Consider the following 13,454-nt stretch of genomic DNA (forward strand, 5'->3'; position numbering starts at 1 on the left):
CAGATAATCAAACAAGTATGTATTTCAGAACTGAATTGAAAATTTTTTTCATTTTCTTTCCAGAAACAGCTAATGAGACTTAGCTGACTATTATTCACTTACTCTCTCTCATTTATCGATATGCTAAAAGTTGAGCTTTTGTTCAGTCCACCAAACCAGAGCCAGACACCTATGACCACAGCAAATAAGAATGTTGAGACTTTAGTAAATAGAACAACTTTTATTTATCCTTCAGTTAATCTTGCATTGTAATTGGGAAAATTAAGTAACTTAAAAATATTTTATTGTGAGAGATACTAAGTTAGTTGGGAGACAGGACAGGTAGGAAAGGAGGGAAAAACCCCTCAGTTATAAGGTGTTTCCTTAGCTTTGGCATTGTGTTTGGAAAAATTAAGCTGCATATCAAATTGTGCCACAATGCAGATATTAGAAGATTTGTTCTTAAGAGAATAGGTATGTTTTCTGGAATTGATTGGGAAAATGAGACATCAGAAGAGTTCTCACAAAGTTTGTTGATGCAATAATCTCCACAATTCCCAGAAGATAAGATATGCCCACCAAGGAAGCATTCTTCTTTTAGTAAAATAGTTTGCTGAAATGGAAGCTTAATTGAGTGCAAAATTCAGTCCATGACATTAGGTGATGTCAGTTCTCTAAGTAATAATAATCTTTTTTAAAGTGTGGACTTGATATAAAATCCCATAGAGCTTGTCAATTTTTCTAGCACCTGCCAGCAAAAATAGGGTAGCCTGGCATACATTTTCGTATTTGCTGCCAAAATTAACAAGCTTATAAACATTTTTGTATTTAAACTCTTAAAAACCCTGTGATGCAACTTTTTTTAAAGCTGTGATATGTGTTCATTTTCTTGGGCCTGTAAGAAAATTGTATACATCTGTGTTTTATATAAAATGGTCCACTTTTAAACAGTGTACATATTGGACCATGCTAAAAATGTAACTGAATGACCAGTTGTATATTGTAATTGGTTATTTAATGTAAACCCATTTTCAATGTATTCTTGGTTGTCGCTCTTACCTGCCTGGAAAAAAGTGTATATCAAAGAGTTATGTTGTATGGATTATTTATTTGTAATTGGACAAGTTTCAAGAATAAAGAAATGTAAAATAACTTTCTTAAGTTAAACCCTGAATTTTTTGCTTTTTTGGGTGCTTCTCTATGTTATCTTTAAAAGAATTTCCATGATTGCCAGCATTTTAGAACATATCTTTCAATTTTATTACTTAGAAATAGAATGTTCTCAAGACTTGGAAATTCTTACTTTCCTGTTGTTTAATGTATCTTCCTCTTTATTTTTTCACATAGTATTTCCTTTGAATGAAATTGTCTTCTTTTTTTCATTTTAAAGGTATTCTATGGTATAAGTTGTAGAGTATTTAAAATTCTAAACTTTTAAATACTTTGTCCTAGTGCTGTTTCTATTATTTCCTTCTTAGCTTGTCTCTCATTTTTTAAATCTCAAAAACCTGCACTTTTTAAAGAACATTTTCAAATGCATGATGGGTACTAGAGATAATTCAGAAATAGTAGTCATGTTTATAGGATTAAAAATGACAAGTTTTTCAGATTTGGAATATTAGCACTGAGGTTTGTGTTTCTTAGATGATTTGTTAAAACATGAATTTTTTGCATACAACTAAAATAAAGCTTTTCTTATTGTTTTGGAAGAATATGGCTGTGGCAGTATTTAAGTACAAAACACATACTCAGATCACAGCTGACATCAAATATTGATAGGATATTCCTGACAGAACCATTTAAATTTTTTTATTATGAAAAATTCATCTTTATTTAGAAAAAATGGCATGGAGAAGGTTGGATTTATAAAGATAATCTTAACAGTAGGCTTGTATTTAGTAGTGTCAAATTATATAATGAAGGCTATTTTTTTTCACAATAGAGGATCATAGACTTAAAGCTAGATGAGACTTTATATGTCCTCCAAATCATAGATGAATAGGCCCACAGCTTGCCTGTTGTTACAAGGTAATAAATGATAGAATTTGATCCCCTTTAACTTTTTTAATCCAATTTTATTTTTAAATCCAAATTCTCCCCTACCCAAAGAAAAGCAAAGAGAAATAGAACCTATTACATATATACTTATATGTGTGTGTGTGTATATGTGTACACACATATATTTATGCAAAATAATTTCTGCATTAGTCACGTTCTCCCAATTCCCCTAACCCCTTCAAAAAAGGTAGGGAAAAGAAAGAAGAAAATATACTTTATTCTGTACCCCAAGTTCATCTGCTCATCATCTGGAGTTGGATAGCATCTTCCATTGTGAGCTCCTGGAATTGTAACTGGCCATTGTGTTCATTGGAGTTACTAAGACATCTTTCAAAGCTGATTATAATATTAATATATAATTTGTTTTCCTAGTTCTACTCACCTTAATGTATCAGTTCATGAGTCTTCCCAGTTTTCTCTGAAACAATTCCCTTTATCATTGCTTACAACAGAATACATTACCTTCATCTGCCTTCACTTGTTTATAGTCATTCCTCAATTGACGGGTATCTTCTCAATTTCTAATTCTTTGCCATCACAAAAAGTCATTTAAAAATTGGTCCCTTCCCTCTGGTCTTCCCTAATATTAAATCCAGCTCTCTTTCAGTGTTCTCTCTTTCCATTTATGCTCTACTTCTGAATTGTTACCATTCTTTTTAAAAGTACTTGCTATATAAGTCTTTATAGTAGTTTTTTTCATTTTTACTGTTTACACAATTCCCTTAATAAATCCATTTTTCCTTTTACTGCTTTAAGGTCTACACACATCTTTCTAATGCTTTCTCTCCCTCTATTTCAATGTCCTCATGCAAACCACCAGAGTTTATAGGTTTTGAAAGAGAAAGCTAAGACTTCTTAACCTCATACAAATCATAACTAGTCAATATATTGAAAAAAAATGCAACTATGTTCAATGCATAACCCTTGTGGAATTCCCATTTCCATGAAAGGGTGGGTTAGGAGTGTCCTCTCATTTCTTCATTTTGAGTCATGCTTGTGTTTTACAATTTTGTGATATTTTGGGTTTTTTAATTAGTTTTTTCCCCATTTCCATTACATTGTTTTAGTTAACTTGTATTTTGTTTTCTTGACTTTATTTTCCTCCATATTAGTTCAATATAATTCTTAACATATTTCTGTTATTCCTCACGTCATTTCTTAGTGCACAGTAATATTCTATTATTAACATTTCATGTACTACAATTTATTTATCCATTCTCTGATAGCTGGGTATCTACTTTTCCCTAATCCTTAGTGATCATAAAAAGAGCTGCTGTAAATTTTTTGATGTATATACAGACTTTCTTTTTATCAGTGACTTCCTTGGACTTTATGCCCAATAATGGAATCTGGTACAAAGGGTATTGGGTACTTTACTCACTTTATTTACACAGCTCCAAATTATTTTTCAGAATGGCCGTACCATATCACAGCTCCACCAACAATGTATGTTGTTATATTTTTGGTCATCTTTGCCAATTTTAAGGGTGTGTGGTGGAACAGTTTTAATGTCCATTTCATTGGTCTTTGGGATATTCTTTTATATGCTTCTGAATACTTTGCATTTCTTCTTTGAAAACTATTTGTTCCTATGCTTAGATCACCTATTTTTGGGGGAATGGCTATTTGTTTTGTACACACACACATTTATAAACATGTATAGATAAATGTGTGTGTATATTATACATATAAACAAATATATATTGTATGTATTCATTTATTGTGGAATAATGTAAGATATTAGTCTATCAACTGAGACTAATTTCTGCCAGACTGTTTTCTAGTTTTCCTAGCTATTTAAAAAAAAAAAAGTCAAATCAGTTTTGCCCTAGGTAATTTTTATTTTCCCCTTTGCCATTTACAAACTTATTGAATTGCATTGTTTGTTTCTCCCTTGTATAGTATGTTCCATTAATCTAGATGGCTTTGATGACTGCTGCTTTATACAAAAGTTTGAAGTCTGGAATTTTTATTCCCTTTTATTTATACATTTTCTTGATATTTTATAAACTTTGTTTTTCCAAATGGATTTTATTATTTTATTAAGTTCTACAAAGTATCCCCTTGGTAATTTAATTGTTATAGCATTAAAAGTGTAAATTTACTTTGGTAGTATTATCATTTTTATTATATATGTATGTATATATATTATATCACATTATGTTATATTTATAATATATCATATATGCTCTAAGGAACATTTTGAAATTGAATTTATATGAGACTTTTTTGTATGCTTTGGTAGTACAATCTCCAAATAGTTTATGCATTTTGTAGTTATTTGGAATAGGATTTCCCTTTTTGTTATTGCTTCTTGTGTTTTGTTATGTAGAAATGCTATAGCTTTTTGAGGATATATTTTGTACTCTGCAACCTTACTTAGGCTATCATTTCAATTAAGATCTTTACTAATTCTCTAGGATTTCCCAAGTATTCTATCATGCCATCAGCAAATAGGGATAATTTTATCTCCATATACCTTTAATTTATTTCTCTTGCCTTCTTGCTGTTCCTAGAATTTCTATAACTATATATACTTCACTCTTGAGTTTATTAGAAAAGGTTTTGGAGTATTCTCATTGTATATGATGCTTGCTTTTGTTTTTGAAAAGATATTTCTTATCATATTTTAAAAAAGGTTTCTTTATGCCTATATATTTTGTAGGGTTTTTAGCATAAATTGTACTTTTTCAAAGGCTCTGTTTCTGGTGAGATGATCATGTAGTTTTAAATGTTTTGGCTTATGAGACAATTAATTATCTTAATTCTAATGTTGAACTGTCCTTACATCCCTGGCATAAATCCAGTTTGGTCATCATGATTTCTTTAGTTGGCTTGATAGGATTTTGTTTAAAGTCTTTGAGTTAATATTCATTAATGATATTGACCTATAGTTTTCCATCTATGTTTTATTTATTGCAGTTTAGAAAGCTTTTTTCTCTAGTTTACCTTATAAAAAGATTTTGGTAGGGTTTCTCAGTTTTTGAGAATAATTTGTGAAGAATAAGTCCTTGTTACACTTTAAAGGTTTGATAGAATCCTCCTGTGAAACTATCAGGACCAAAAGTTAAGTTTTCCCTTTTTTGATAATTTCTTTACGTTTAGATGTTTCATTTTCTGAGACTGGGTTATTTAAGGTCTCTATCTGGCCTTCCGATATTTTAGGTATTTTATATTTCGAAAACATTTTCTCCTTTGTGTTTATTAGTTTTGTTAGCATATAACTGTATAATGCAGTGATGGGCAAACTTTTTAAGAGGGGGCCAAAGGAAAGGAAATGCTCATCTGTCAGTCTGTTTCTAAGGCAACTCTTTCAAAGTTTCATTGTATTTGTTAGATTAGAAATACTGTCCTGCAGCCAGATAGAACACTTCAGGGGACTGCATCTGGCCCGCGGGCCATAGTTTGCCCATCACTGGTGTAATGTGTTCTTATTATTCCTTCTATTTTGGTTTTGATTTGGTCTTACCTTGTTCGTTTGTTATGTTATTAGTATGATTTTCTGCCTTTTTAATCAGATTAACTAATGGTCTTTTAATTTTATTAGTTTTTTCAGAGTCAGCTTTTAGTTTTATCTATTGTTTCTATGGTTTTAAAAAAAGTTTTCAATTTATTTTTCCTCCAATTATTAACATTTCCTCTTTTGTGTTTACTTTTGGTTTGTGTATTGGGTTTTTAATTCAAAAATGCATATTCAATTCATTAATCCTTTCTATTTTGTTAATTCAGAAGACAAAATGGATATTTTTTCCTTTTTTAAGTTGTTTTTCATGTTCCCTTAGCCATGTTTTTAAGGATATGATTCCCCCCGAGCACCGTTGAAATATATATCTCAGGAATTTTATTGTGCTCTTTCATAATTATCACTTTCTTTCATAGAATTGTTTTTATGATTTCTTGTTTTTACCTCATTATTTAGAATTTTATTATAGTCTCCATTTTGGTTTGCATATCTTTAAATTTTATTTTTTTATTCTAAATTTTACAAAACCAAATAAAATAAGTATTTCCATATATAGGTAAAAGGAAGATTAAACATAAAGGTAATCCAAATTGCTCATGCATTTAGCTTTTCTTCATATCTACATGATAAATGCCATCCAAAGTGTCCCACCCTCCCTACATCACAAAAGGTATCATCTAGGAGACCAACATGTTCATACAAATTAAGTCTTTCATGTTTTTTTTCTTTCAGTTCATTCCAATTGATTCTTCCAGGATTCTGTAACAGTGTATAATTTTTTTTTTGTTTTATTCATTTAACTTCACTATCCTATGTAGTTCTTTCCAAGTTTAAAAAGAAAAATTATCTCATTGCTCCTTATGGTGCAGTAGTGTTCTATCACAATCATATACAATTTGCTTAGCTATTTCCCAATTGATAGGCATCCCTTCAGTTTCCAATTCTTTGCCATCACAAAAAGAAAACTGCTATAAATATTTTGGAACATATGGATTCTTTTCCTTTTCCCAGATCCTCTTGAGAAATAGACCCAACATTGGTATCACTGGGTCTAAGGGTTTTATAACTCTCTGGGTGTAATTCCATATTGCTCTCCAAAATGTTTGCATCAGTTCGTAGCTCTCTCAACAGTATATTAAATGTGCCCCCATTTTTCTACATCCCCTTCAACATTTGTTACTTTGCTTTTTGTCATCTTAGCCAACCTGAGGTGATATTTCAGAATTGTTTTGGTTTTCATTCTCTAATCAGTAATGGCTCAGAGCATTTTTTTCATATACTTCTATCTGGTTTTGATTTCTTCATCCAAAAATTGTCTCTTCATAACTTTTGCCCATTTATCAATTGGATAATGGCTCCTATTCTCATGAATTTGACAAAGTTCTTGCTATATTTTAGAAATGAGACTTCTAACTGAGGCTGTCTATAAATTTTTTTCTCCAATTTTCTACTTTCCTTCTAATCTTGGCCACATTTGTTTTATTTATACAAAACATTTTTAATTTAATGCACTCAGATTATCATTTTTATATTTCACAATGCACTCCATTCCTTTTGATTCATAAATTCCTCTCCTATCTGTAAATCTGAAAAGTACTATATTCCCTGTTCTACTTTATTTATGTTATCTTCTTTTATGTCTAGTGAAAGGCATAAGATATTGATCTGTATCTAGTTTCAGCCAGACTAATTTCTAGTTGTCCCAGCAATTTTTACTACTATTTTATCACTATTGATTTTTTTTATCCCCAAACCTGGATCTGTGCTTTTGTCAAATCCAGGTACTATAATCTTTTACTACTGTTGTGTGTTTGTTCTATTCTACTGATCTACCTTTCTATTTCTTAGCCAGCAACAGATAATTTTGACAATTACTGCTTTATAAAACAATTTAAAATCTGGTACTGCTAGACATTTCTTTACATTTTTTCATTAACTCTTTAAATATTCTGGATCTTTTGTTCTTCCAAGTGAGTTTTGTTACTTTTTCTAACTCCTTAAAATAATTTTTGATAACTTAATTTGAATGGCATTGAATAAATAGATTAGGTAGGATTGTCATTTTAGTTATATTGATTTTTGCATTGGCAGAACAATTAATATTTTCCCAATTATTTAGATTTGACTTTATTTGTGTAAAAAGGATTTCATAATTATGTTCCTATAGTTCCTGGTTTGTTTTGGCACTTATGCTTCCAGATATTATACTCTATCTGTGGTTATTTTAAATGGAATATCTCTTTCTATCTCTTCTTGCAGAACTTCATTAGTAATAAATAAAAATGCTCTTGGTTCATGTGGGCTTATTTTATGTCCTACCACTTTGCTAAAGTTATTGATAGTTCCAACTAACTTTTTAGTTGAATCTCTAGGATTTTCCACACATACCACAATGTCATCTGCAAACAGATAGTTTTATTATCTCTTTGTCCATTCTGATTCCCACAATTTCTTTTTCTTCTTTTCACTATTGCTAGCTTTTCTCATACTATGTTAAATAATAATGATGATAATGGGCATCTTGTTTCATAATCTTTTCTCTGGAAGGCTTTTAGCTTCTCTCTATTACAAATAATTCTTGCTGATTTAAGTAGATGCTTCTTATCATCTTAAGAAAAAATCCATTTATACCTATGCTTTCCAGTGTTTTTAATAGGAATGAGGGTTGTATTTTGTCAAAGGCTTTTTCTGCATCTACTGATATAATCGTGGTTTTATATTTTGATATTGATATCAATTTTGTTGATAATATTCCTTATATTAAATTGTTCCTGGTCAGAATCCTCTTTGGTCACAATGTATTTATTATCTTTGTGACATATTGTAGTCTCCTAGCTAGTATTTTATTTAAGATTTTTGTATCCATGTTCATTAATAAGATTAGGCTGTCATTTTATTTCTCTTTTTTTTTTTTTGCTCTTCCTGGTTAGGTATGAGCACCATATTTGTTTCATATAAAGATTTTGGTAAAACTCCTCCTTTGTTATTTCAAATAATTTATTTGACATTGGATTTCCATTTTAAAGTGGAAATATTAGAATAATTGGAATTAATTGATCTTTTAAGTATATTGCAGAATTCACTTGTAAATCCTTCAAATCCTGAAGTTTTTTTCTTAGTAAATTCACTTATGGCTTATTCAATTCTTTTTCTAAAATAATTTATTTAGATATCTATTCTTTGCTCTGATAGTCTAGGCAGTTATTTTTTTGGGGTTAAGTATTCTTCTATTTCTCTTACATTTTTTACATTTGTTTTGCTTGTACAATTGAGGAAAATAGGTTTGTGTCTTTTTTTGTAGTCCTTGAACTAATGATTTATTATTGCATTGTGGTTTGTAAAGCACTTAATTATTTCTTTTTATATTTCTATATAATTTTACTATATCCTAATACTTGGTCAATTTTTGTAAAAGTTCCATGTGGTACTGAAAAAAATGCATATTCTTTTGTAGTCCCTTTTAAAAGACATTTTTAATCCTAAAATTTTCAGCAATTTGTTCAATTACACATTTTCCCTTTTTCTTATTTTTCTGTTAGACTTCTCAAAAATTGGTAGAGGGATATTGAAATCTCTCACTATTGTATAATAAATACATTGTATAGCTGATTGTTTCTTTTATGAATTTGTATGCTAAGGCATTTGGAACAAGCATATTTATTGCTAATAATGGCTTGATGTCTTTGATTCCTTTCAGAATAATGTAGTTTATCTTGTTTTATTTTTTGAATGCTGTTTTTACTTTATCTGATAGCATAATTTTAACTCCTGCTTTTTTTGGATTTACTCAATGCATAAAAGAAAAATGTCTATGTCCTCTTTATTTTGTATATGATTATCTTTAATTTATTTCTTTTAAGCAATGTGTTGTTGAATTTTGGTTTCTTATCTTTCATTTTTTTCATTTTATTGAATTATTTAATCCATTCACATTTAAGGTTTATGAGGGTTAGATTTCTATTTCTTCCCATAAGGTATTCGAATTTTCCTTTAATTTTGGGCTTTTTTCAAGTTATAATTTTTTTTTTTTACTCTTCCACTATAATCACATTAAATACCATGTCTCTTCATTTACTTTAACTCAGCTTTTAAGAAGATGACTCTTTTTTCCCTGGGTCTTTCTTTTCCTATCACTCCTGATCCCTTCCATCCATTTGTTTTCCTTTCCTTTTAGAATGTTGCCTACTAATTTCCTTTTCTTTTCTGCTTTATTCTTTAATTGTTTTCTCTTCCTTCCACCTTCTCTCCTCAGCTAGTCCAGTTCATTATTTTTTTTAAAGTGTGTGTGTGTGTGTGTGTGTGTGTGTGTGTATGTTTCCCTGTGTCCCTTTCCAGGGAAGATTTCTCTCATTCTTCCTATTTGGACATTGTGCAAGAGGCAGCATGGTGGGAAGATTTCTGGAAAGTAGTTTGATATATTTGGGGGAGGACTACATATGATGAATTTTTCTGCAGTCTGAAGCTTAGGTCCCCAGGATGGGAGCTGGAGGACTAGGTCTGAGGCCAAGGTAGAGGGTACAGTACATGAACACCTGTATATTGAAATCAAGTATTGAGTATAAATATGTATATGTGTACATATTTATAAATTGATTTCATGCGAAGCGTCTTTTGGAGCTTTGTACAGTCGCTTAATCTTCTCATTCCTTGCAACGGATATTGGCACTAGATGCTTATCATTTATACTGCTACATGAGCTGAACAAATGTCCCTTGAAATTTTTTTTGTTGATTTTGGATACAGAATAAAACCGACCCTGGCAACTCCTTAATTTGCTTCTCCAGGAGGAACCTGTGAACTATCCTTCTACTTAATGCAACTTTCTTTTATCTTTACAGTGAGAATGCCAAGATTGAGGATACACTTCCTCTGGTAGGATGCCCATTCATTCCTTTCTGGACAAAGACCTTAAATTTAGAGTATCAAAAGATAAGCAGGGCTCTCTATAAATGGTCTAAAAACTGTAATTCAGAGCAACCAGTGCCACCTTTTATGTCATTTACTTCTGTATTTGCAGAAGTGGAAGAGGGCCATGCAAGACTGAGGGCCATTTTGCATTTTTCTTTGTCTCATGGATTACAATGACCAAAGAATTCATTCCCTACTGGCCAATTAATGGTAATAAGCCTCAAGTACTTTAGCTAGGTTGTCCTATAATGGGATGATACAGTCTGATTCTCAGACCTTTTCCAGCATAGCAAAAGACCACAACAGTGAAGTCAGAGTTATATGAGATCTTTTCGCTGAATAACTCATGGTCCTATTTCCCTTTTTTCTTTTTGTCACACTTCAACTCTCCAATTTTTTGTTAAAGATTTCAGTCCTCTCTCCTTTGCTTCTTTTCCTTATCTTTGATCAATGAATCAGTAACCCTTTAAATACTTTTGGTCTAGATTCTATGCTAGGTACTAGGAATACATATACAAAGAATGAAACAGTTCTTATAAGGAGTTTAAATTCAGTTGGAGGAGAAAATATGCATATAAACAAATGTAGCATAGATATAAAATGAGCAAAGACAAAACAGTATATAGTAGTAAATGTGAAGTAGTTTGGAAGGAAGGGCATTAACAGAGGCAAAGGCTTAAGGCAAAAGATGGTTCTTGAGGTATGACAAAGGAAGAGAGGCACTCAGAGATGGAGGTAAAGAGTACATTCAGACATGAAGAAGGGCCAGTGCAAAAGCAGAGGTAGAAAATGGTTTGCTGCTTTGAGAAAAAAGAGAAATCCACTTTGCAGAGCACAGGAGGGTGAATTATGCCCATTGAGATTAGAAAAACGAAATGGAACCATGTTATACAGTTTCAAAAGCTAAACAGAGGAGTTTATATTTTACCTTAGAACCAAGAGGAAGCCACCGGAGGTCATTATTAGGAAGGAGATTCACATGGTTAGATATGTGATTAAAGATAATTTGTGTGTAAGATAGACTAGAATGGGGATGGACAGACAGATTATGTTCATTGAGAGGTGATGGGGGTCTGAATTAAGGTTGTGTAAATGAAGAGAGGATAGGATGCAAGAGATTTTGAGAAGGTTGAAATGAAATTTAGCAACTGACTGGAAACGTGGAATGGTGGAAGGTGAGGAATCCAGACTAATGCTGAGATTAAAGAATTGGTACTAGAAAGATGGTGGTGCTTTCAGTTGAAAAAGTAAAGTTTGGCAGAAGGGCAGTTTTGGGGGAAAGATAGTGAGTTCTGTTTTAGATGTATTGAGTTTGAGATGTCCCATAGGCAATTAATGATGTGAGACTAAATCTCAAGGCAGATACTGAGAATGGATATATATCTGTGAGTCATCTGGGTAGGACTCTTATGATGGTCTTCTGTTCTTTAAGGGATCATGACCTCGGATATCACTTCTAAATCTTTGTTCATTTTTCCTCTTAATCCAGAGATGCATTCCTCCAGCCCTTTTACTTAAGTCCTCTTGAATGAAGACCAGTTCCAAATTTGTACGTACTTAGGTTGTCTTCAGTACTGATAGAAACTCAAGCATTGCAGATCACTGCAAATTTTCCCTTACCCTTTATGCTTCCTTGAAGCCAAATCCTCAGTGCTTTCTTAGCTTTTCATGTTGATATTGGAGAACTAGGAGTCAGAAAAATTCAAGCTTATTCCCTTTATTATACTGGCTGTCATCATGGGTAAGCCACTTAATTTTTGCCTCAATGTCTCAACTATAAAATGGAGATAATAGCATCTGCCTCTCAGCATTGTTGTGGGACTCAAATGAGAACATTAATCCAGGCCTTGACACATAGGAGGCACTTAATAGATCTATCTTTCTTCCTTTCCACCCATCCTTCCACCTTCTCTCCTTTTTTTTCTTTTATGGGGGAGGCAGAGGGAGAGAAGTTGCCAGAGGAATCTAGGTGATAAAACAGTTATCAATACAATTTTATTTTTAAAATTTATTCACAGGATCCATAATTTGCAATTAAATGCAGCCCACAGTAGGTAAATAACTTTGGTGAAATGGGAGTGATGGAGTAATGGGAATTTTTTATGTTGTAAAAAGAGCACCAAGGAGTAAGAGATGATGGGAAGAGAAAGCACTGTTTGATTTCTTGGAGATGGAAAGTGCCTTATGATAATAAGTTCTATGACATAGTCATGCCTTGTGTGTTTGATGTGGAATGGAGGTGAAGATAAGCAGAGTCAAAGAGGAATCATTATTATGTAGTGAGGTAAGTAATTTTTCATCAACATAGATTTAAGTAACCAGGAATGGTGGAATAGGAGGAAAAGAAGGAGAGCCACCCAGTAAGCTAGAAAGATCTTAGTGGTTGGTAAACAATAATAAATTGGACATAGTATTATAGATTGAGGTCAATTGGCGCAAGTTCCCTCTTCTCAATACCACATTTCAAATCACAATATTATCTATCATTCTTTTCTCCTTTGCTTTTTCAGAGAATGGTGTGATCATTGTGCTTGCCAGCACCACGCTCTCTATTTGTGACTGATTCCATCCTGACCAGAAGCTTAACCCTTTAATACCTCTTGCTCAGATTTTCAACACCTTATTCACACACTCCTTTCCTACTACTTATAAACACGATTAGATTTCCCTCATAAAAAACAAAACAAAACAACAAACAAATCTTCATTCAGCCTTATGTTCTCAAATTATTATTCATGTCTCCCTTCAAAGCCAAACTTTCAGAAAAAACTGTTAATATTTTATTGCCTCCAATTTTTCCAACTTCCATTACTTCAAATAATATTTTGTCAAAGTTAGTAATATTTTATTTTTCCCCAATTACATGGAAGAACAATTTTTTTATTTTATTTTTTTTACATTTATTAATATTCATTTTTAACATGGTTACATGATTCATGCTCCTCCTTTCCCCTTCAACCCCCCCCCCCGCCCCCCCCCACCCCTGCGCCTTTCCCCTAGTTTTTTCATGTGGCCTTGATCAAGAGCAAATTCCAAATTGTTGGTA

This window comes from Gracilinanus agilis, chromosome 3, assembly GCF_016433145.1.
Source record: "Gracilinanus agilis isolate LMUSP501 chromosome 3, AgileGrace, whole genome shotgun sequence".
NCBI lineage: Eukaryota > Metazoa > Chordata > Mammalia > Didelphimorphia > Didelphidae > Gracilinanus > Gracilinanus agilis.